At 36.4% G+C, this 22829-nt stretch overlaps 1 long non-coding RNA gene across 2 annotated transcripts in view; it reads left to right on the forward strand.

Moving 5' to 3' along the window:
- The window catches only part of LOC126814418 (uncharacterized), a 111526-nt gene that overhangs the window by 58771 nt on the left and 29926 nt on the right, over nucleotides 1–22829 (forward strand). The window contains exon 1 of one of the 2 annotated variants that reach the window (XR_007677596.2): nucleotides 21655–21781. The exons of the other annotated variant lie outside the window; for it this stretch is intronic. This is a non-coding gene — a long non-coding RNA (uncharacterized LOC126814418). Of the gene's footprint in view, nucleotides 1–21654; nucleotides 21782–22829 lie in introns of those variants that run through there. 2 annotated transcript variants of the gene reach the window in all.

The following is a 22829-nucleotide window of genomic DNA, read 5'->3' on the forward strand; positions in this document are numbered from 1 at the left end:
CGCATCCCATCAGCTATCCTGAAAAATGCTGGAAAAATTAAACAAGTAAATTGTGTTTAGTACTGGGTTAATTAAGACAGGCATATGCCTTTGCTATACAGGATGACATGAGGGAAATTTAGCTTGGGAGGTGTAGGCCTGCAGCCAAAATTTCTAGCTAGCTTAGAAACACAACTCCGCTACACGGTCTTCCATAAAAGAAAAACTATACATTTTTGGAAAGCTTATGATGCCAGGAAGACAAAATCTGGGAGTTCCAAGCAAAATGTTTGCAATTTATTGATTTAGGGCCAGATGAAATTCGTCAAAATTGTCAAATAAATGCTATTTGTGTACTAACAATTCTGAAGTTGACATAAAATTAAATAGTTGGTAAAACACCTCATGCCTTCATCCTTGGCAATGAACAGTTTATTGGACAGATTTTGATGTAAATAAAAATGCTCAAAACACAAATGTCATGGGTGAATAAAGAATTGTGGAAATCCATTAACGGTAAAAAAGAATTATCTCCCTTTCTGTCAAATGCCTGTAATTGATAGACTATCAGGTCTTGTATGAATCATAAGACCAGGTGTGGGCAAACAAGCCCAATAATTATTTTGTTTGTTGGATCTCAAGGGCCTGTTAGGGTTGGTTGTTGGATGTTTGCTCAGAAATTATCGCTTGTATGGAACATGCTAGAGTCGATTTGTAGCATATTCTAGCCAGGGGATATGTTTGACAGTAGTTGAGTGATATGCTTTTGAAATAATGGAGATCAGTAGCACTTTATAAGCATTGAACCACATGATTTTTTTCCACTAAGATAAACATTCTAAACCCACATACATGTTCCCTTTCAATTAGCCACTACAGTATTTTTACAACTGTACATGTAGCTGTGAACTATTAAACCATATGTTAGTCCCGAAATGACCTTGTTTGTGTTGAGTGGACGTTAAACCCATTTCTCTCTAATTATGTTTTGCATACAATGTATAAATACAAATGTAAAGGATGTAACTTTAAAATAGAAGAAAATCAAATATTTTTAATATTAAACAATTGCTTTGTTCTTATACTTCTACAATCATTCTCATGTTGTTCATTTTGCCATATTTTTGTTTATTCATTCATATGTCTTCTATATAATGATGCATAGTATAGTACACTATGTTAAAAAAATACTAGAAATGTATGTTTCTTTATCACCAAATGATTTATGTAAGTTGTGAAGTAAAACAGTTGAACATTAAATCCCATTTCAATTTATTTGCATGAGGTGAAGAGAAATAATGGTATTGAACAATTGACTATTCATGAAAGATACTAAAGAGAACTTTATTAATTTATACATACTTTTGCTAATTTTATTGTTATATCTTGGTAGTAACATACCAATATAAATAGTAATATTGTTTCTAGATGAAGACTATTATAATTGAAATGAAATGGGATTTCACATCATAATGCTATGCACGGACTGGGCTAATAATGACAAAAAACTACAATGAATACAATAGTATAAAATGTTGCTATGAAATTAAATAAATGTTGTATACAATAATTAACCGGTTTAATACTATATTATACATAAAAGTGAATGAAATTCAATGTTTACTATTTTGCTTTATACATGAATATCACAGGTCAAATTATTGAAATAAATAATGCAAATAGATTATGATTTGAAACATCTTGTATGTCATTGTTCTATTTGTTATATAAGACTACATGATATAAACTTTTTGATAAGCCTCTTTTATCATATTTTGAACCAATGGAATAAAGAGCAAAGACCTAGAATATATTGTAAATATAATCAGGTTTTTGATCAACTGATCAAAGGAAAATATTGCGAATAAATTTGTTGTACTGCTATTGTAAAGAAATCATCATTGTTTTATTTGATATTTAGAATACACATAATCGTGTATATATTTGAAGTTAAGAGCAATTATGATTAGTGATACCTGTATGACCAACTCTCAAAAGATAATCTCATTAAACCAAGTACTTTTTTTCATTTGTATTAGTTGATTTATACTGAATAAAGATAACACAAACAAACAAAAATGAGTTGGCTGTGTGAACACCTCAATGACAAGTGGTATCAGATGCCTCAGAGAGAATATTCAAATGCTCCTTGTGATACGTTTGTAACACAATTATAACCTAATGTATTACACGGGAGTGGAGTGGGTGGGTCGGGGGGCTTTTCGATTGGCAGGGGACTATTAAAATGGGTAAGCAGAGATAAGCAATTTGATGAAACGTTGTGTATAGTTTCATTACATTAGTACCTTGACCATATTACCTTGACCAAGTTCGACAATGAGCATTCTCTTAGTCAGGATAAGCAAAGCAACTTGATTGGCCGGGACTTTGAATTGGTTGATGCTTTGGGGTATGATAACTTTGGTTATAATGAAGTACTGGAACATAACAACCCAGCTTTTAATTGAGCTAGAATGTTTAAACTTGGTGTAGATGTTCATCAGGTCTTGACTGAACATTTTGAGCTACAGCTTGGCAATTTCATTGGTCGATGCTTTGGGACAAGATAACCTTGATTTCTATCTGACAGAGAGTGATGAAATTTACAGTATAGTTTGATTGCTCGATACTTTTGAAAAAAATATGAAAGTGCGATTAATTAATGTGTCATCTTTTACTTTGGGGTTTTGGCGGGAGACATCAGCCATACTGTTTGCTTGTTTAATATCCCCTATACAATATACGCTCGACCTCATTACCCGAACTGGGGTAGAAAAGTGGGATCTTTGACAATGAGGCAATGAACTTGTACATTCTTTTGCAGCTGCACAAGAGGGAACATCAACGCCGGATTAACCATGGTGGTGGGGAGGGGGGCTGATACCGACCGTGAAGCCCCGCAAGGGGGTCGGGTCAGGGGGTTCTCCCGCTAAGAAATTTTAATTCGAGGCCGAAAACGTGATTTCATGGCATTTCAGGCACTTGTGTCGGAGCCATTTAGAAATACCTCCCCCAGAAAAATAAAATTCTGCCACAAAATTAGCCACAATCCATGCGGGTGCTGTGAAATTTCTAGAGGAGGGAGCTGGAACCCATGAGCCCGTTAAATTCGCCACTGTAAATGAGCAGAGCTACATCAAACCTAATTTTGAGTCCCTCAGTGATAAATAACTTGATTCAAAATCGTATTATAGCCCCAACGACGATTTGATGAATGGAGACCGTAACGTTACGACAAAGTCTAACACTGTAAGTACCAAATAGTCATACGAGATATGTGCATCTCATCAAATTCAGCTTATACCATACCCACAATAATGTTACGGAGTCAGTGAGTTCAAGTTAGACAATACGCTGACCTTCCACTGACCATGCTTATAATATAAAATCTGTCAATGACAGCTGATTCATTGTTTAGTTTTTTATATGATATATTTAATATCAATAATATATGTATATGCATGCTTTATTTTACTTTACACGACCTCTAAAAATGCCCCAAATCGTAAAAATACGACTTTTTGGATTTCGATCTCCTTTTTTCGGCTACCCCGGACATTTTCAAAAAATGATACAATGATTTCACACAACAGGCCAGCTATTAGCCTCTCGATTGACAAGAGTTTCATCGCCCTCCATTCATTATAACCAATGTCATCGTGCCCTAAAGAATCAACAAATCAGCTTGCTTATCTCTGCTTACCCTAGGCAAAAAATGCTCAACTTTGAACTCAATCATGACATTGACCTAGTGAACGCCTACACCAAGTTTGAACATTCTAGCTTAATTAGAAGGAGAGTTCTTGTGTTCCAAAGTCCCGGCCCTTCAAATTGCTTCTATTTTTCATTTTCAATTCAAAATGGTGACCATCACGTGACCGAAATCAAAATTCTGATCCGATAGATTTTTAGGCATTCCTTCCAGGATTCCGAAAATATGACGCCCGAGTCTGTAAGTAAAATAGCAAAAAAGCCTTTTTGATTTTTCACGTTTAAAGATGGTGGCACTTCCGGTTCGATCGACAAACTCCATATTTTGTGTACGAATCAGTAATTACTTGTCTAGTATCGAATTTTTTTTTTAGGTCATTCTGACCTATATTTCGACGATTTTTTTGAAAACTTTGATCCTTAATTTCACCAAGGGGAGATAATTTAGAAAATTTCCAAGGACATCATTGAAGTCGCATTGGCAAGATCTACTAACATTCTAAATTTCACGAAAATCGCACAACTATTAAAGAAGTTGTCAAATTGGTAATAACTTCCGGTTCGAAATGACAGCGACGAATTTTCGAAATGCCAAAATCCGAAATTGCAGATTTGAAGTAAATGTTTCAAGATACTCAAAGAAAAAAGAATTAGTAAAATAGGTCAAATAGTCACAAAGTTACAGCATTGTAGGTCAAATGCATTCCTTCGTAAAATTCGGTGATTTCGGATTCGTAAAACGTTTTGAAAATATATTTAATCAACAGCCACCACCCATTTTTGGGGGGATAGGTAAAAGTTTCAGAACGATCCTATGGTTAGATTCTGAGAAATCCGATTTGTGGACAAAACACAAAAAAAAAATAACAATAATAATCTTAACAGAAACAATAAGCTTTCATATGTAATATGAAAGCTTAATAATAATACCTAGTAAAAACAATAGTCTTTCACCGAAGGTGAAAGCCTAACTAGATCTGCATAGCAGATATCAAAGCTTTCATATAAAGTTCATCGTTACTTTGAAATCACATTATTTTCATTGATGATAAAAAGGTTGTATTTGTACCGAATCCAAAAAGTATGTTGTATGACATTGCATTATCTGTACCAATTATTTATTTGCAAACCAATATACAATGTTTATTTCTACTCCAATATATTTGTTTCAACCCATGATAGTTTATTCACTCTTCTCACTTAAATACAAGAATAACATACGATTAAATTACTGAAACAAGTAATGCTGGTAGATTATAATTTGATATTGTATACCATTTACTCTCTGTTAGATAAGGCGACGTGGTAATCTGTTAGATAAACATACATGGAAGTATATGTTAGATAACTACAATTTATGATATATTTTAAACCAAGGAAGTGGCCTTTCTAAAAATAAAAAAAAATAAAGGAAAATATATTTCATACAATTGTTATACTGTTACTGTTATCGTGAAGAAACATGATTGTTTATTTAATGTTGTTTATGACAAACATGTAATCATGTACATTTTTTAAATAAGAACAATTATGCTACATGTATGAATAACTCTCAAAAATTATGTTTTCATCAATCCAAGTATTTTTTTATTTGTATTACTTGATTTATACTGAATAAAGATTACACAAACATACAAAATGGTGTTGGCTGTGTGACTGAATTCCTCGTTGAGAAGTGGTATCGGGTGTCCCATAGAGAAGAAGCAAACACTCCTTGTGATACACTTGTGAACATTTTAAAAGACCCATTTCGCTGTGTTCCAGAAAAATCCCCATTATAGCTAGTGCATTACATGGTTGTTGTTGGGGGAAAGGTGGGTCTTTTCTATTGGCAATGATTTACTTTTTATAGGCCCACATTGAAATGTGGTCGTATATTGTCGTCGCCCCCCTTTTGCTGTTAATATCCGATTGACTTTAAATTTATACGCAGTGTTTAAGGTCATAAGACGAAGAAGCCTTTGATTTGCTCTGCCCAGGCAACGTTCCTGTGCTCCGATTGCCTTCAAATATGCACAGAATGTACCTTGGGATTCTAGCTATCACATATTAAAAATAGAAGAGTGTTGGATTCCGAGAACGTTCAAAATAAATTCAAAACCCGCCCCCAACAATCAAAGGTTTTTTGCTTAAAAAATTGCCGTATTTTATCGAATTTTTATTGTTCTTGATATCTGAGGATTTTTCTCAATTTAGTATGTGATAAATATCATCGCGGCGCAGCCAACCGCTAGAAATTCCAGAGATTTGGACCACCGGAATGATGCCTCAGCAGTCAAAAAAGGTCAAAATAGGCGATTTCGGTTTCTAGTGTCGATACATCGTTACGGTCATTTTAAAAAATTGTCTTTTAAGGATAATGTGTATAGTACCAGTACCTATCACATACGGAAGAGGCGATAAAATCTCTTTGCATTTGCAATTTCAAAATTAATTAAAACCAATATTAAATTCCGAAAATCGTTTTTTTGCTAAAACTTTTTTTTTTTTAATCGGATCAAAATGGGAGTAAGGCACAGAGTCCGGGGTGGTAATGGGCGTATTGTGTCCAAATTTCATGGTTTTCGGACAATCGGTGCCGGTGTCACGGCGAAATTCCACTTTTTTCCCCTCATGGAAGCCGTAAATTGACTTGAAGCCAGGGTCCTTGAAGTTGTACAGCTGCACCCGGTGACCGATATTTATTTAACGGGGAATAAGTGATAATTCATATTATAGCAGTAAATAATTAAAATATTTCATAGGGATTATAATAATATCTATATCTTGTCTGGGTACAGGGTTAAAACCAATATTAAATTCCGAAAATCGTTTTTTTGCTAAAACTCTTTTTTTTTAATGGGATCAAAATGGGGGTAAGGCACAGAGTCCGGGGTGGTAATGGACGTATTGTGTCCAAATTTCATGGTTTTCGGACAATCGGTGCCGGTGTCACGGCGAAATTCCACTTTTTTCCCCTCATGGAAGCCGTAAATTGACTTAAAAAAAAAACGACGAAAGGCAGGTGACAAGAACAAACGACTTGAACGAATGCAGGTATCACCTTGAAATTTTCAGGGTACCTAGGTACCAACGTGAAAAGTTGCTCGCCGGAATTTAGTACTCATGGTACCTTTGGTTCCAGCGTAGCGCATGCGCGAAGTCAAATCCAGCTAAACTCGAAAACAACCTTGTCGGCACGGAAAACATCAAAGGAGAAATTCGAATAAAAAATGATACAATGATTTCACACAACAGGCCAGCTATTAGCCTCTCGATTGACAAGAGTTTCATCGCCCTCCATTCATTATAACCAATGTCATCGTGCCCTAAAGAATCAACAAATAAGCTTGCTTATCTCTGCTTACCCTAGGCAAAAAATGCTCATCTTTGAACTCAATCATGACATTGACCTAGTGAACGCCTACACCAAGTTTGAACATTCTAGCTTAATTAGAAGGAGAGTTCTTGTGTTCCAAAGTCCCGGCCCTTCAAATTGCTTCTATTTTTCATTTTCAATTCAAAATGGTGACCATCACGTGACCGAAATCAAAATTCTGATCCGATAGATTTTTAGGTATTCCTTCCAGGATTCCGAAAATATGACGCCCGAGTCTGTAAGTAAAATAGCAAAAAAGCCTTTTTGATTTTTCACGTTTAAAGATGGTGGCACTTCCGGTTCGATCGACAAACTCCATATTTTGTGTACGAATCAGTAATTACTTGTCTAGTATCTAATTTTTTTTTTAGGTCATTCTGACCTATATTTCGACGATTTTTTTGAAAACTTTGATCCTTAATTTCACCAAGGGGAGATAATTTAGAAAATTTCCAAGGACATCATTGAAGTCGCATTGGCAAGATCTACTAACATTCTAAATTTCACGAAAATCGCACAACTATTAAAGAAGTTGTCAAATTGGTAATAACTTCCGGTTCGAAATGACAGCGACGAATTTTCGAAATGCCAAAATCCGAAATTGCAGATTTGAAGTAAATGTTTCAAGATACTCAAAGAAAAAAGAATTAGTAAAATAGGTCAAATAGTCACAAAGTTACAGCATTGTAGGTCAAATGCATTCCTTCGTAAAATTCGGTGATTTCGGATTCGTAAAACGTTTTGAAAATATATTTAATCAACAGCCACCACCCATTTTTGGGGGGATAGGTAAAAGTTTCAGAACGATCCTATGGTTAGATTCTGAGAAATCCGATTTGTGGACAAAACACACAAAAAAAATAACAATAATAATCTTAACAGAAACAATAAGCTTTCATATGTAATATGAAAGCTTAATAATACCTAGTAAAAACAATAGTCTTTCACCGAAGGTGAAAGCCTAATAATAATTTTAACAAAAACAATAGTGTTTCACACAAGCTACGCAGTGTGAAACCCTAATAATAATTTTAACAAAAACAATAGTGTTTCACACAAGCTACGCAGTGTGAAACCCTAATAATAATTTTAACAAAAACAATAGTGTTTCACACAAGCTACGCAGTGTGAAACCCTAATAATAATAATAATAACTTTATTTAATAAGGCAACTGTTTTAGCTGCAAAACAACCCCAACTAATCTTCCATAAGTCCCTCCTAAGCTACAAAGACATATATACATGTAATATCAGGATAAATTCAAAATCATTTGAAATGCAATAGCATTTTAAAGTGAGAACATTTGTTAACGTCCAACTTTCTCTCCACCGACTACACTATTTTACCGACTACACTATTTCAACATATTTTACATAGTTTCATGAATATGCTATAATTGCTCTAGGCTATTTCAACAGACTATACGTACGAAAGGATATCACGGTGTTATGTTATATGTTGCAATACATTTAGGCTACAAGCAAATCTTTTATAAATATATTTAGTGTGAAATGTTGGCTATTGATGCGTGCAAAGAACACAGCTAACTTAACGTGAATTAAAGGAGCTAAATCGCTAACATTTGGGACCTAGAAATTGACACAATTGGGTCTCAATGCATATAATACTGTAATATGAATGTATATAAACTGATTTACATTCAATGGTTTCCGTTTTTAATCTACTTTAATCTTTATAAATAAACTGAATAGCTCATGGTTGAATTGTAAGGAATTCGTTGTAAGAATTATTGTTGAACAAGACGGCACAGTACAGTAAGGCGTGAATTTAAGGGCCCGGTCTAAATTTTAAGGTCATCTGCATATTTCCTTAAGGTTGCGCTGGTTAGGGCACGTGGTTGTTGACAAGATTGTGGGTAATGGCTGGGGTTAGGGTTAGTGCTAGCCCCGTTTACATATGCAGGTGGCCTTAATCTTTAGACCTAACTGTAAATCTAGATTTTGTCGTACGTCGATTTGAAACCATGTATGTGGACGAAATCGTATGAATTGAAAGAAACAGTGTATGAGAAACCAAAACATTAGGCTGGATCAACTATATTTCTGACGACAGTACACACAGACGCGTTATAATGGCTAACATTTTACGTATAAAAATCACCATATTTAAATTTCAGCTATGGTTACATAGTACATGAGTAACTAAAGGCTATATATACATGTACTATCAGGATAACTTCAAATTCATTTGAAATGCAATAGCTATTTAAAGTGAGAAGTTTGGGAAGTCACTCCTAAATTACAAAACATATATATTATACAAGTAAAATATAGGAAGAACCCTAACCCGTTAACGTCCAACTTTCTCTCTATCGACTACACTATTTCAACATATTTTACATAGTTTCATGAATATGCTACAATTGCTCTAGGCTATTTCAAAATACTTTAAGTACGACATGATGTCACGGTGTTCTATGTTGCAATTAATTTAAGCAACAAGTAAATGTTTTAGAAATATATTTAGTGTGAAATGTTGGCTATTGATGCGTGTTTTAACGCCCAACTTGAATTAGGTCATCTTGTCAACTAACGCGTGGTACAATATCTTTTCAATAATTCGCCTGACCGCGGGGGCATTTGCAACTGGTGGAAACCGGGGGACTCGGAGAAAAACCCACAAAGATAGGCAGACATCACAAAATGACATACCAGTGTAATATTATGTGTCAAATGTTCTGCAATGAGTAAGCATACTCAGCCTGTTGCATGAACCCAAAAAGTACTATGCATGTATACATGTATGATATTTTCATCGTTCAGTTTTTATGATATTCTGTGTAAAATCGAACTGGAGCCGCGGTGACGCAGTAAATAAGACTTTGAATTGCTAACCCGGAGGTTCCACGTTCGATCACCGATAAAAAAAAAAACGTTTTAGAATATCACCAATACACCCTAAGGGAGGTTGAGTTCGAAGTTCGTGGAAATCGGCCCACAACTGACAGACAAAATGGCCGTCCCTCGTACTCAAATAGAGTAAAAATATGGTATATCAAGGTTGTGGACCCTCTAGATGTGAAAATTTCTTCTGATTTTGATGAAACTTGAAATGTAAGTTTATAACCCAAAGATCTTTGTTCCTGTCGATATTTGCGCATATCGGATGGTAACTTCCTAAATTATGGCCCCTGATTGTACGAAAAATCGATTTTTGTTTAGCTTGTTCTCTGTCCATCTCTTGCAAAATGTGGGCGTGTCCTGCCTGGCAGCCGCTGGTTTGTTTGTTTTCTTTTATTGGGGTCACGGTGGCTAAGTGGGTAAGAGACTGACTCTCTAGCCTGGAGGTCGGCTGTTCGATCCCTGCATTCGCCAAGAAAGTTCATCTAGATTTTCCGGCGTGGCTCCCCCTTGTCAGCGAAAGGCGATAGTGTACCAATTACAATAAGGACCATAATTCAGATAATTCAGATAGAATCTCGGAAAATGTTAACATACCAACGCTAGATAATCTCCCGGCTTGGATTCAATCAGATTTACATCAGCTTTCCCCGGTACCAATTAATGGTAGTATGCTTATAAGCTGCTTAGATCGATGAAATTTTAATTATCATAACTAAGTCAATACTGAACGGAATTGAACCATTGTAGGACAGATATTCCTATTATAGATTAAACTGGCAATGTATTCATAGGCTATACCGCAAAGTGACGCATAGAGCCTTTAAGTAACAGTTCAGCAAAATACTTTCCTACATTCCTTGCGTTTTTGAAAAGTTTTCATTGTATTCAAATGGGTTTCGCCCGAATGAGCAATGTACTTACATTACTTAATGCATGTGACAAATGCAGACTGATAAATATTATGGTGATTACAATTAAGAAAACTAGAACGAAAATCAGACAGTTAAAAATTAGAATCCACTGTTTACCCGATTTTCAACATGGGTTTACACATGGACTGTTTAATGGCACATTTCCCGAAGGAAATTAGCATGTATTTAAACCCTTACCTTAAAACAAATTATTGACAACACTGTTGAATTCTGTCAGATTATAATTAATGGATGATTTAAATGCTGAATAACAAAATATGGTTCTGAATTTTTTACAATTTTTATAGATCTAGTTCTATCCGTAATACAGGTAAATAGTAATTTTAGAAGAAAAAAATAACATTATGGTGTCACTACATTTCTTAAACATAAAGATCGAGGTCACTAGAAGGTGGTTCCTTTAGGAACGGTCTCTGATCTGACGTCCTATATAGCTTCAATTTGAAAATACCGCCCTTCCACACCTCTGCTCTAATGCTATTTTGGTTTCTTACCTTCTATTTTTCCCCGTGATTCTTTATTATTCGCTACCAGGAATCATTTTTCCCCATATCTGACAACAAATTTTAATAACTCAGCACTATTTTGCCGAATGATAATTAAATGATTGAATCACAATCTAGGCTACCCATTCGAACTCCATACGCTAGAACATCTATTTTTTATAGAACCCCGATGCGTTATATGGGAACGCGATACAGGACCGACTTCCTTGAAAAAACTTAGATGGGATTGTGGATAAGGGAGACAATTTCGGATCTTGAATTTGGGACGCGTTTTTCTGGGTTCTGTTTCAAGTCAATATCGATTATTAAAGTAATACAAAAATTTGGGCCTAACCAGGAACCCTATCGAAAATCAGAGCTATTACTGCGTTTCCGTTGAAATTTAAGGCATGATATGAATACGAAATGAAATGGGGTGTGGTTTTATGGCAGGTCGGCACCTACCGGGCTATATTACGCCACACATATGGTAAATGAATACGGAACAAGACAGAGGTCTCTAAAAGCTTACTTAAATTCTTTATTGCAGCTTCAGATGGAATCTTATAGCACCTACCCGGATATATTGCGGTGAACATATGGTGACTGAATACGAAACAAGACATTGGTCTCTAAAAGCTTAATTAAATTCTTTATTGCAGCATCAGGTAGAATCCCATTAAACCATTTAGAAATTTTTATTTGTAAATTTAGAGAGTGAGCGCTCCTTAAATTTTGGACATCGGAGTGTTTTCAAACCTGCTTATTTCGAAGCTAGCGGACACAATTTTGGTACTTGGTTCTGCCTTGGCATTGCGCAAGTGTCAAGATTATTTTAAGTTAGGTGGTAAAGCGGAGATGAAAATGGACTCTCTGCGAGCTGGATTGCGGGCCGGGAAGAATCTCTGGATTTTTTACTCCCAGTTTCCGTTAGTCAGGGTTACCGCTTGCGGGGCTCATAAGTAAAGTGTTGCCTAGTTGATCATATGGGACGAAAGCCCGGCGTATAATGGAAGAACCCTTGACATTTAATGACGTCACCTGCAAAACATCCGTATGTTTTGAAAATGAATATAAAATTGGTTCGATTAAAGGGGGGTAACTACGTTTTTATTGAGTGATATCTTGGTCACAGATTAGCATCTTATACTTCCCCATTTACTTAAGGATGGCTCAGTGGTGGGACGTCGATTCGCTAGGACGAACTCTCCCTGCGGACCGAGAAAGTTCATCGTTTCTTTTCCGGAGATTTTTCCCATTGTCAGTGGTGTAGGATCGTGGGTCTGGCAAGGAACAACGTATAGTCTTTCGGACAGGACGAAAACCGCTGCCCGGTCACACTGCAATGCGTATACCCATCTTCATCAGCACAGTAGAAACGGAACAGTAGGACATTACACCCCATTTCATTTCCATTTACTTTATAAATGTTAATTCTCGTCTTCTAACGTTTCTTGTAAATATTCGTCGAGGACACCCGTCTTCATTAGCCCAGTTTGGGAGCAAAACAGTAGGACGGTAAACCCCATTTCATTTTGTTGAGGACAAATGGTGTCTACCACATAAGCAATATCTGGCTCCAAAGAACGGCCATGCAGCCTGAACTCCGTGCGATGCCATTCCGACAATTCCTTCAAGTTTCAGTCTGACGACCATACTACCCCTTAAAACCGTATACTCTCGGGTTGCATGAAGCTGTAACAAACGCTTAGACAACAGCTGTTCTCGAGTCGAAAGAAAACACTTAATTTTATTTCGTAATGCTAATTAAATTGGGTTTATAATGTCCTACTGTTCTGCTCCGACTGAGCTAATGAAGACGGGTATACGCCATATAGTGTGCAAAGAGGGGAATTTTGCCCAGAGAGCGACAAGGGATCTACCTCGTGCACACCAATGTATACACGGTACCCCTGCATCCCAGCAAAGGGGGAAACCATGCCGGAAAATTCTGAGTCACTTTTTCGGTCCACACCCGGTCGAACCCGCCACCTCCAGGCTAGCGAGCCAGCGTCTTACTCACTTAGCCACCGGGGCTCCCTCGTTATGCTAAACGGTCAGGCTGTAATACATGTGCAAGCTGTAGACAAATCTTGTAAACACCGTCTATAACGACAAGCGAATATATACATCTACGTAAACGGACTTGAAGTAAAACATGGACCAGTTTGGCGTATTAGCTTTTCGCAGTAAACCAACGTGTAATATCTCAGTTGCGTGCTATTAATATGTGGAATAGAATGTTAACGTCTTAATGTTCACCCCTTTGTAACAGTAACACTAAATCGGTCATGACTCACTGGTGATCGAATGAATTTAAATCGCCAATATGCGAAGTATAATGGACATGTCGAGGTAATTGGATTCCACTAATGGCCAGACTATAACAAAAACGATTGCAGTGAGTATACATAGACAAACTACATTGGCAGACATTCGATATGATACTTTCAACATTAACAATATTAAGGTATAAAAAACGAACGATTCGTCTTAGTAAAGTCACAAACTAACTCTTGCAATACATTCACATTGACGTTATAGCTAAATAAGATAACAAAAACATTATTTAATCCAGGTTCTGGAACACTAACAATTAAATAGAAAACATTTGCATAAAATATTAATTAAACTAGAACAATCTTTATTAAATATAAATAGAACAGTACAAAAAAATTTGATACAATTTAGATTTGCATTATTATCACTTTTTAAAAGGATAATTTAGAAATATATACCAATGCAGTTAGTTTTCAATGGACCGTTTTGGGGTAGTCATAGGACTAACGGACGTAGTGCTTTAACTTATAAGGCCATGGGCGAATTTATCTTCTACGTTAAATATACAGTACAACAGAAATTGATACAATTTAGATTTGCAGTATTCCAAAGGATAATTTGGAAATATATACCAATGCATGAAGTCAGTTTTCAATTGACCGTTTTGGGGTAGGCCATGGGTGAATTTATCTTCTCCATTAAATATAACAGTACAACACAAATTGATACAATTTAGATTTGCAGTATTATCACTGTTACAAAGGATAATTTAGACATATACCAGTGCATGAAGCCAGTTTTCAGTGGACCGTTTTGATGTATTCATAGGACTAACGGACGTAGTGCTTTACCTTGTAAGGCCATGGGTGAATTTATCTTTTCGAAGTTACGGAATACAATAACACTGTTAAATATAACGCCCACTAGAAGCTGTAGTAAAGGGATACATCATGAACGACATTGACGCTGTTATTCACAATTCGATGTGTGACAATCACTAATTATGCCTGATTTTGAAGCGCGTCTTTGAATTTCAATAGCTTACCGGTCAATCTGATTAAAACACAGATCCTATTTAGTTTCGTTTTTATAGTTCAAAATTTCGTTTTCACTTGTCTTTACTACACTAGGATCTGCTGGAAGAGGTGTTATCCTTGACGTGTTCTGAATGGTGTGAGCAATTAGCCAATGATACGGTCTGTTACGGCGAGCTTTAGACGTGTTTTGCACGGAACTGGGTAATCCATTAGTAACATCAATGCTGATTGGTTAATCAAATGTCTGACGTCCTATGTCAAAAGCACCTCGTGTGATCTCTGACGTGACCTATCCCTACAACCGGTCATATCTTCATGTAGTGTAGGCCATCGAAAGTATAAATAAAAAACGAAACGAAATATCGATCTGTATTTTAATCAGATTGCTTACGGATAGAGAAGCGATACATTTGATTTGTTTCCTTATAACTAGCACAACAATTCCAGGAAGTACAAAATATCTCAAAATTTGTTCCTTATCGAATTTACACAATTTATGGACTGATGGATGTAAGCAATGAGTAAATGCTTATAATCACTCAACCAAAATGGTTGATATATTGTTATAACCTGCAGACAACCATATTTACTCGAACAGTTCCTTATCGAATTTACACAATTTATGGACTGATGGATGTAAGCAATGAGTAAATGCTTATAATCATTCAACCAAAATGGTTGATATATTGTTATAACCTGCAGACAACCATATTTACTCGAACAGTTCAGAAATATAATCCGATTGAAAATCTTCATGAAGTCTGAACAAACAATCGTATAGAAAATATCAACGGATCATACACGTATAATTTAATACTAAATGATAAAACATATAATAAATATGGTTTGAGACAGTAACATACTAAAATAACAACTGATAAAATACATCATTAATGTGGTTAGAGAGCGTAACAAGAACAAGAACAGAAACAGCCTGTGGACAATATTACATGATGAGATTACAGGCAGTGACAAAAAGAGAAGCGGCCAAAAGTAGAGATGTATAAATTATGGACATAGCCCTGCATGCTTCGGGTGTTAGTTTAGTAAATATTTCACGGTCCTTTTCTATGGAGGCTCCTCTACAAGCCGGTACCAACGGTTCTGTGGTTACACAGGTCAAATAATATTCAGCCTCTCTGTAAATAGAAAATATAAATGCATAACAATATGCATGTAATTTATACCCATCATGTCATCTTTGATTTCAATTTCACGATAACAACTTTTATTTTCAATTGACAGAGCACACTAAATATTCTTTTTCGGAGACGATCTGCTATAGTCGGGTCAAACCCCCCAGATCCATGATCATTTTTCAGGGAAAAGGGTTTGACGATGGTTCCTGATAGAAGGGACCCTAGGTAAGATTTTTGTAATTTGCTACCTCAGAAATCTATGGGCTAACTCCAGGAGAGCCTTAAATCCACAATGGCGGAAAAAGTTGATCTGGAATTGACATTGACAAAGGTTGTTGGCGAAATGACCCGTGTATTATATCATTTTATGCGTTTTGTTGATCACCGGAGCCATTTTGGACAATTTCCGATCCATCTCACTAACGGTTGATCCAATATGGCAGCCGAAATCCTAAATGGCGACAGAAATTGGCTCGAAAATGATTCCTTCAATAGCAACATACACGTGTGATATATCCTTTTGGGGGGTTTAGGGGACGAGAAACATGAATATGCCATTTACTTCGAAGCTGATGGAATTAATAACCATTGTTCCAGATATCCATGAATATTGTTATTGATATACTGCAGCTATCATAGATTATAATGGAATATATAACAATGTAGTCCTCAGAATACATGCGTCATGAGTCTAGTATTTTGAGTTATCCATCCGACTTGCGCACTCAAGATTGAGAAGTAATCTTATTTTGAGATTATCGAAGTTGTTTAAACACTGAAACGTAGGGCATCGTGTGTGTATTATATACTATCTAGCTATGCCCAAGAGACCAGTGTAGATTCTGGAATTTGTAATGCTGCATAATGTAGGATTGATAGATCGTTTAACATTTTCCCCATAAACTATCACGATCTTGTGCTAAACGCATGGTGCACAATATAAATCGTATGCTTCCAAGTTACTGAATAGTTTTAATTTTTCAAATATTAGTGGTGGCTTCCTAATTTGGGCATTTATAAATAATAAAGTTAATTGTTAGTCTGAAAGTAGTTGAAGAATTATAATAAATAGTGGCATGAATTTTACTTGGCTTGCGGTTGTTGAGATTTGGTCTAATGAAATTGCGCCATCCCATAGTTTTTGGTGCAGTAAAAGCACCTTGATTGAGCAAATTTTTTCCCCTCGTGAACCCTTTAAAGATGGGTTCCCAGAAAAGTATTTATCGGGTGGTTATTTCAAATAAAAGTATGGCAATTTTGATATATATAGAAAGTATAGATATCCAATCTTACTAGAAAAATACTGGATTCCCCGAAAAACACTCATGGAGCGTATACAGGACAAAAATGTAAGGGTTCCCCTAATCAACAGCGCGACGAATAGGAACTTCTGCACGCGTGATGTCAAAGGTCACAAGCGAACATTGAGCGCTTGATGTACAAGTTGATAAACTTTATGAAGAGTTAGACGTACAATACTTTCTGAGATAAAAATGACGTAAAAAGACGCGGGTAGTGGATAATCCGAGAATTTAATTAGGATTCGATATTTGTAATAAATAGTAAGCGATTAAAGACAACATCGTCTTATGTATGCAATGAATTCTCCTCTGACTCCCAAGACGTGACGTAAACATGACCAGGTTTGATCGAATTTTAATAGCAGGGCATTTCTTCGCACTTACAATGTTTGAGAAGGATTTGAAGCATAAATATATTATTTATTTGTTGGGCACAATGCTTATATATTGTTGTTTTTTAATGGATCAAAGTAGGCTACTCAACTCTGTTTATAGAGAGACCGGAAAGAGTGGGGATGTTTAAAATATAAAAATACGGGTATTAATACGAAATTCCAGTTATTGTGTTATAAATTACTGGAAAGTATTTTTCTTTGGCTGCTTGAATCTATCAATTATTTCCTGGCACATTCAAAATTACGCATGGTCGTCTAGATAGTTTCTTATGGTGTGCCAGCTTGATTTCTTTTGTCGTGCGTTGAATATCCTAATAGCGTGCTTGTGCCGGGTTTCCATATATGTTAATAAGTCAAGCGATATCCTACATTTGCATATGCAAGTTGATGCTGAGCGAAAGTTGCTATGTAGAAAGCGTGAAGGACAAATGGGATGTGGCAGAGAGCATATGTAAAATGTAATGACAGAAATGTAAAATGTAGACACGTCAAAAAAAGCATTTTCCCACAAAACATTTGTCATTTAACACTTAACATTTGACGTTTTACATTTAACTCTTATCTTAGAGGTAATTTGACTTTATCAATATCGGTATTAGTACATTGTACTTTTCACATATAATCAATGGAAACTACATTGTCGCAGAGCATTTAATATTGGCAGCGATACCCTTCCATAATTTACTGCGAAAAGTTAATACACCAAACGGGTCCATGTTTGACTTTAAGTGGGCTTACGTATATGTATTATGTTCTGGTGGTCGCTTCTCAGGAATCCTAGCAAACAAGGATATCAAGGGACACGCCTAACGTCGTTATAGACGGTGTTTACACGATTTTTTCTACAATTTAAAACAATATTACAAGTCACAATAAAACACTAGTATGGAGAGTTTCAAGTTTCGTAGGCTAATTCTAGTTGTTAAGGTCAGCTCAATTTTCTTCAAGGTCGCTGAGATGTTTCTAGCTTGTATTCGCTCTAGAGGTCACAATCTTTGACCGATTTAAGAATTGAACATGTCACCGTTACACAATATAATGATGGTTGAGTTCACATTTCGTGAAAATGGGATCGAAACTGCCGGGAAAAATGCAACTTAGTGTAAGCAAATATTATTATATAAAGCCCCTTGAATGTAAATGGGGTTTACATTTCTATCCGCTTTTGATGAAACTTAAAACCATGTGTTTATATCCAAACGATTTCAGTTCTTTTCGGTATTCTCGCATATTGGGAGTAACTTCCTGAAATATGACCCCTGATGGTACGAACCAGCGGCTGCCAGGCAGGATATGCCCACATTTTGCAAGAGATGGATAGAGAAAAAGCTATAAACAAACGCGATTTTTTGTACAATCAGCGGCAATAATCCAGAAAGTTATGGCCTGAAATGTGCAAATATCATAAGGGACTGAGATCTTTGGGATATAAAGATATGTTATAAGTTTAACCACAGCCTTCGTATTACATACTTCTACACAATTTGCGTACAAAGAGCGGCCATTTTATCGGGCAGTTTCATTTCGATTTTTTCCGAAATTCGAATTCAACCTTCATTATGGTGGAATGGTGATGTATTTAAACGGGTTTTTAAATCAGAAAAACATTGTGACCTCTAAGAGAATCTGCAAGCTAAAAATGTGATTTTTCCAACAATCAGGGGCCATAATCTAGGAAGTTAAGTTCGGGTATCCGCGATTATCATAAGGAACCAAGATCTTAGTGTGTAATGGTGAAAAATTCACACGTTTTTTTTTAAATCGGTTAAAATTGCGACCTCTACAGGGACCACAAGCTACAAACATGATTTTTCATACAATCGGGGGCCATAATTCAGGAAGTTACCATCCGATATGCCCGAATATCGACAGGTTCAAGATCTCTGGGTTATAAATATGCATTTCAAGTTTCATCAAAATCAGATCCAAATTGTGACTTCGAGATTGCCAACAACTTTGTTTAGACTAATTGTGTAAGAGGGGCGGCCATTTTGTCCCGCAATTTCGTCCGATTTTCACGAAATTCTAACTCAACCAAAATTTACGGTGTAACGGTGATATATTTGAACGTTTTTTTTAAATCGGATAATAATTGTGACCTCTCGGGGGACCTCAAGCTAAAAAACGCGATTTTTCGTACAATCAGGGGTCATAATTCAGGAAGTTACGATCCGATATGCGTGATCTTTGGGTGATAAACTTACATTTCAAGTTTCATCAAAATCAGAAGAAAATTGTGACCTCTAGAGGGTCCAAAACCTTGATAAACCATATTATTACGTCAGTGTTGGTCCGATCTGTATGAAATTCGAACTCAACCATCCTGAGGGTGTACCGGTGATATATTTAAAAGGTTTTGTTAAATCTGATAAAAAAAATTATGACCTCTATAGGGTCCACAAGCTAAAAACGCGATATTTCGTACAATCAGGGGCCATAATTCAAGAAGTGACGGTCCGATATGCGTGAACATGGACAGGTACTAGGATCTTTGGATTATAAACTTGCATGTCAAGTTTCAACAAAATCGGATAAAAATTGTGACCTCTATAGGGTACACAAGCTAAAAACGCGATTTTCCGTACATTCAGGGGCCATAATCCATGAAGTTACGGTCCGATACATGCCAATATCTTAGGGAGATAAACCATTTCAAGTTTCCTTGAAATCGGATAAAAGCTGTGACCTGTAGAGTGTCCACAAACAAATTGTGGACGGACGGACCAACAGGGGCGACAGCATAATACGTCCACATGAAAATGTAGGCGTATAAAAATCGCATTTTTTTAGCTTGTTTTCTATCCATCTCTTGCAAAATGTGGGCGTATTTTGCATGGCAACTGTTGGTTGTTTATTCGTTAGGCTTAGCGTCCGCTTCCACAGACAATGATATCGCAAACAAGTGGTCAATCTGTAAAAAGACTACATTCCCACAAAATGTTACTATAGTCAAGTGAAACAAGAAAATTCATAACTATGCGGGTGAGTAAATTCCACTGAACAAATCTAAATAGGCTTACTGAACAATAAATTCACCTTGAAGTTGCACCCAACCAGGGATAACAAAGGTAGAGGCAACGTCAAGTTTGGCCTGAGGTTTCGAGTATTACCGGACTATGCGGGTGAGTAAATTCCACTGACCAAATCTGAATAGGCTTACTGAACGTTAAGTTTGGCCTGAGGTTTCGAGTATTACCGGAGAATTCTGTAAAATCTGAGACCATTATAGAACCAAAGTTATCGTGTCCCAAAGCATCAACTAATTAAATTGCTTATCTCTGCTTAGCCTAAGCTGAAAATGCCCATCTTCAAGCTTCATCAAGGTATTCACCTAATAAACACCTACACCAAGTTTGAAAATTATAGCTCAATTAGGAGGGTAATTGTATCCCAAAACTATTGACAGACGGACGGACAGTCCCATTTTAATGTCCCCTGCTGTCTTCAAAAGGCGGAGGACAATTGATATCTCAGCTTATAAAGTTAATGGTAGCAATGACACATTAACTGCCCCGATGTTATTTCCTTAACCTAAAATAACCATACAACAGTTAACTCACGTGTGCACATGTCCTTAGTTACTATTGTACTATGTAACCATAGCTGAAATTTAAATATGGTGATTTTTATACGTAACTACAAGATATTGTTCAAATGTTAGCCATTATAACGCGTCTGTGTGTACTATCGTCAGAAATATATTTGATCCAACCTAATGTTTCGGTTTCTCATACACTGTTTCTTTTAATTCATACGATTTCGTCCACAGACATGATTTCAAACCGACGTACGACCAAATCTAGATTCACGGTTAGGTCTCAAGATTAAGGTCACCTGCAGATGTAAACAGGGCTAGCACTAACCCTAACCCCTACCCACAATCTCGTCAACAATCACGTGCCCTAACCATCGCGACCTTAAGGGAATCTGCAGGTGGCCTTAAAATTTAGACCGGACCTTTTTTCTATTAATCGACAGCAATATTTCCCGCAGTAAAGTTGCGTCCTGAGTACTTGTACTTGCTGGCCGAAAGCTAATGCTCGGAAGAAATTCTTAAAATCAATGTTCGTTAGTTTCGATTCATAGAAAACCTAGTTTCAACACAAATACAATGCCATAAAAGGGCATAACTCCTCATGTGATTAAAATCTGCGCACAACCACTGACTGATACTTAAAGCAATCGTTTCGAATTAACCTGCGCGTTTTAATATTTTGCTCGAGCGGTAAGGTCAGTTTTCGATATAAACGTTTTTTTACAAGATGTTTCTTAAGACTGTATTACTACTGGCTATTGCAGGTAAGTTTGACTTACAGCCCTCTCATTTCGAATTGCAATTGTGTTATATTCTTGATAACGACTTATGAAATCTTGTTGAAACGTCGCAGTGAAATAAACCGTAGTAATTGTTATCCATAAATAGTGTGTTATTTGAATATATTTGGTTTAATTAGGAAAATCAGCTCAAGAATGAATATAGATAGATTTCAATGAAAAATGAAACGATATAAATCTAAAGGAACTTTTAGGCACAGTAATAAACAAAATATATGGAGTTTGTAAAACGGGCAAAAGTAAAAGGGGTTGGTTTTAGGCTCATTCGGCTCTTTATTTATTTCAATGATTGGTTTGCCCGTAAGTGTCTTTAGCATTGACGTAAACCTGAGGAACTGGAGAAACGCACCAGATTGGGTCGGTGATTCCGCTGCTTTACACGTACAGGCTATGTGTATAAACCCACACCACCTGACCCAATGGCAGACCTAATGATCTAAAGACCACTCGACCAGCCCACCCGGTAAAGTGTGCTCTGAGCTAAAATCATTTTGATCCACAAGGTGTGCATTTCAATGAAAGCTATATGAAGAGTAGATCGATAAGCGTCTTTGTTAATATGAAATAAGTAAGTTTTCTATCTGTTGTGGGGGGGGGGGGCGAATGGTTAGCAAGTGGGTGCTGTATCATAAGGCCTGTCATTGACTCAACTGGCATGGTTTCGACGGTTGTACGTGACAAGGAGTAGGGTTGCCTGTCCAACCTCGTGGGTTTTCTCTGGGTCCTCCGCTATCCTCCCACTGCAAGCGAATTATTGAAATAAAATTAAACCATATGTTAGTCCCGAAATGACCTAGTCTATAACGAGTGGACGTTAAACTCTCTCTCTCTAGTCCCGAAATGACCTAGTCTATGTCCGGTCAAAATATTATTTATATGTAAAATTAAGAGTTCCAAAAACAGTTATGTGGGACAGTAATGAACAAGTCTGATGCATGTATGATGTTTCGACAAGTGCGCGATCGTCTTAATTGGTCTGTAGTCTAAGTCAGTGATTCTCAACATTTTGTCG

This window comes from Patella vulgata, chromosome 3 (assembly GCF_932274485.2).
Source record: "Patella vulgata chromosome 3, xgPatVulg1.2, whole genome shotgun sequence".
Classification (NCBI taxonomy): domain Eukaryota; kingdom Metazoa; phylum Mollusca; class Gastropoda; family Patellidae; genus Patella; species Patella vulgata.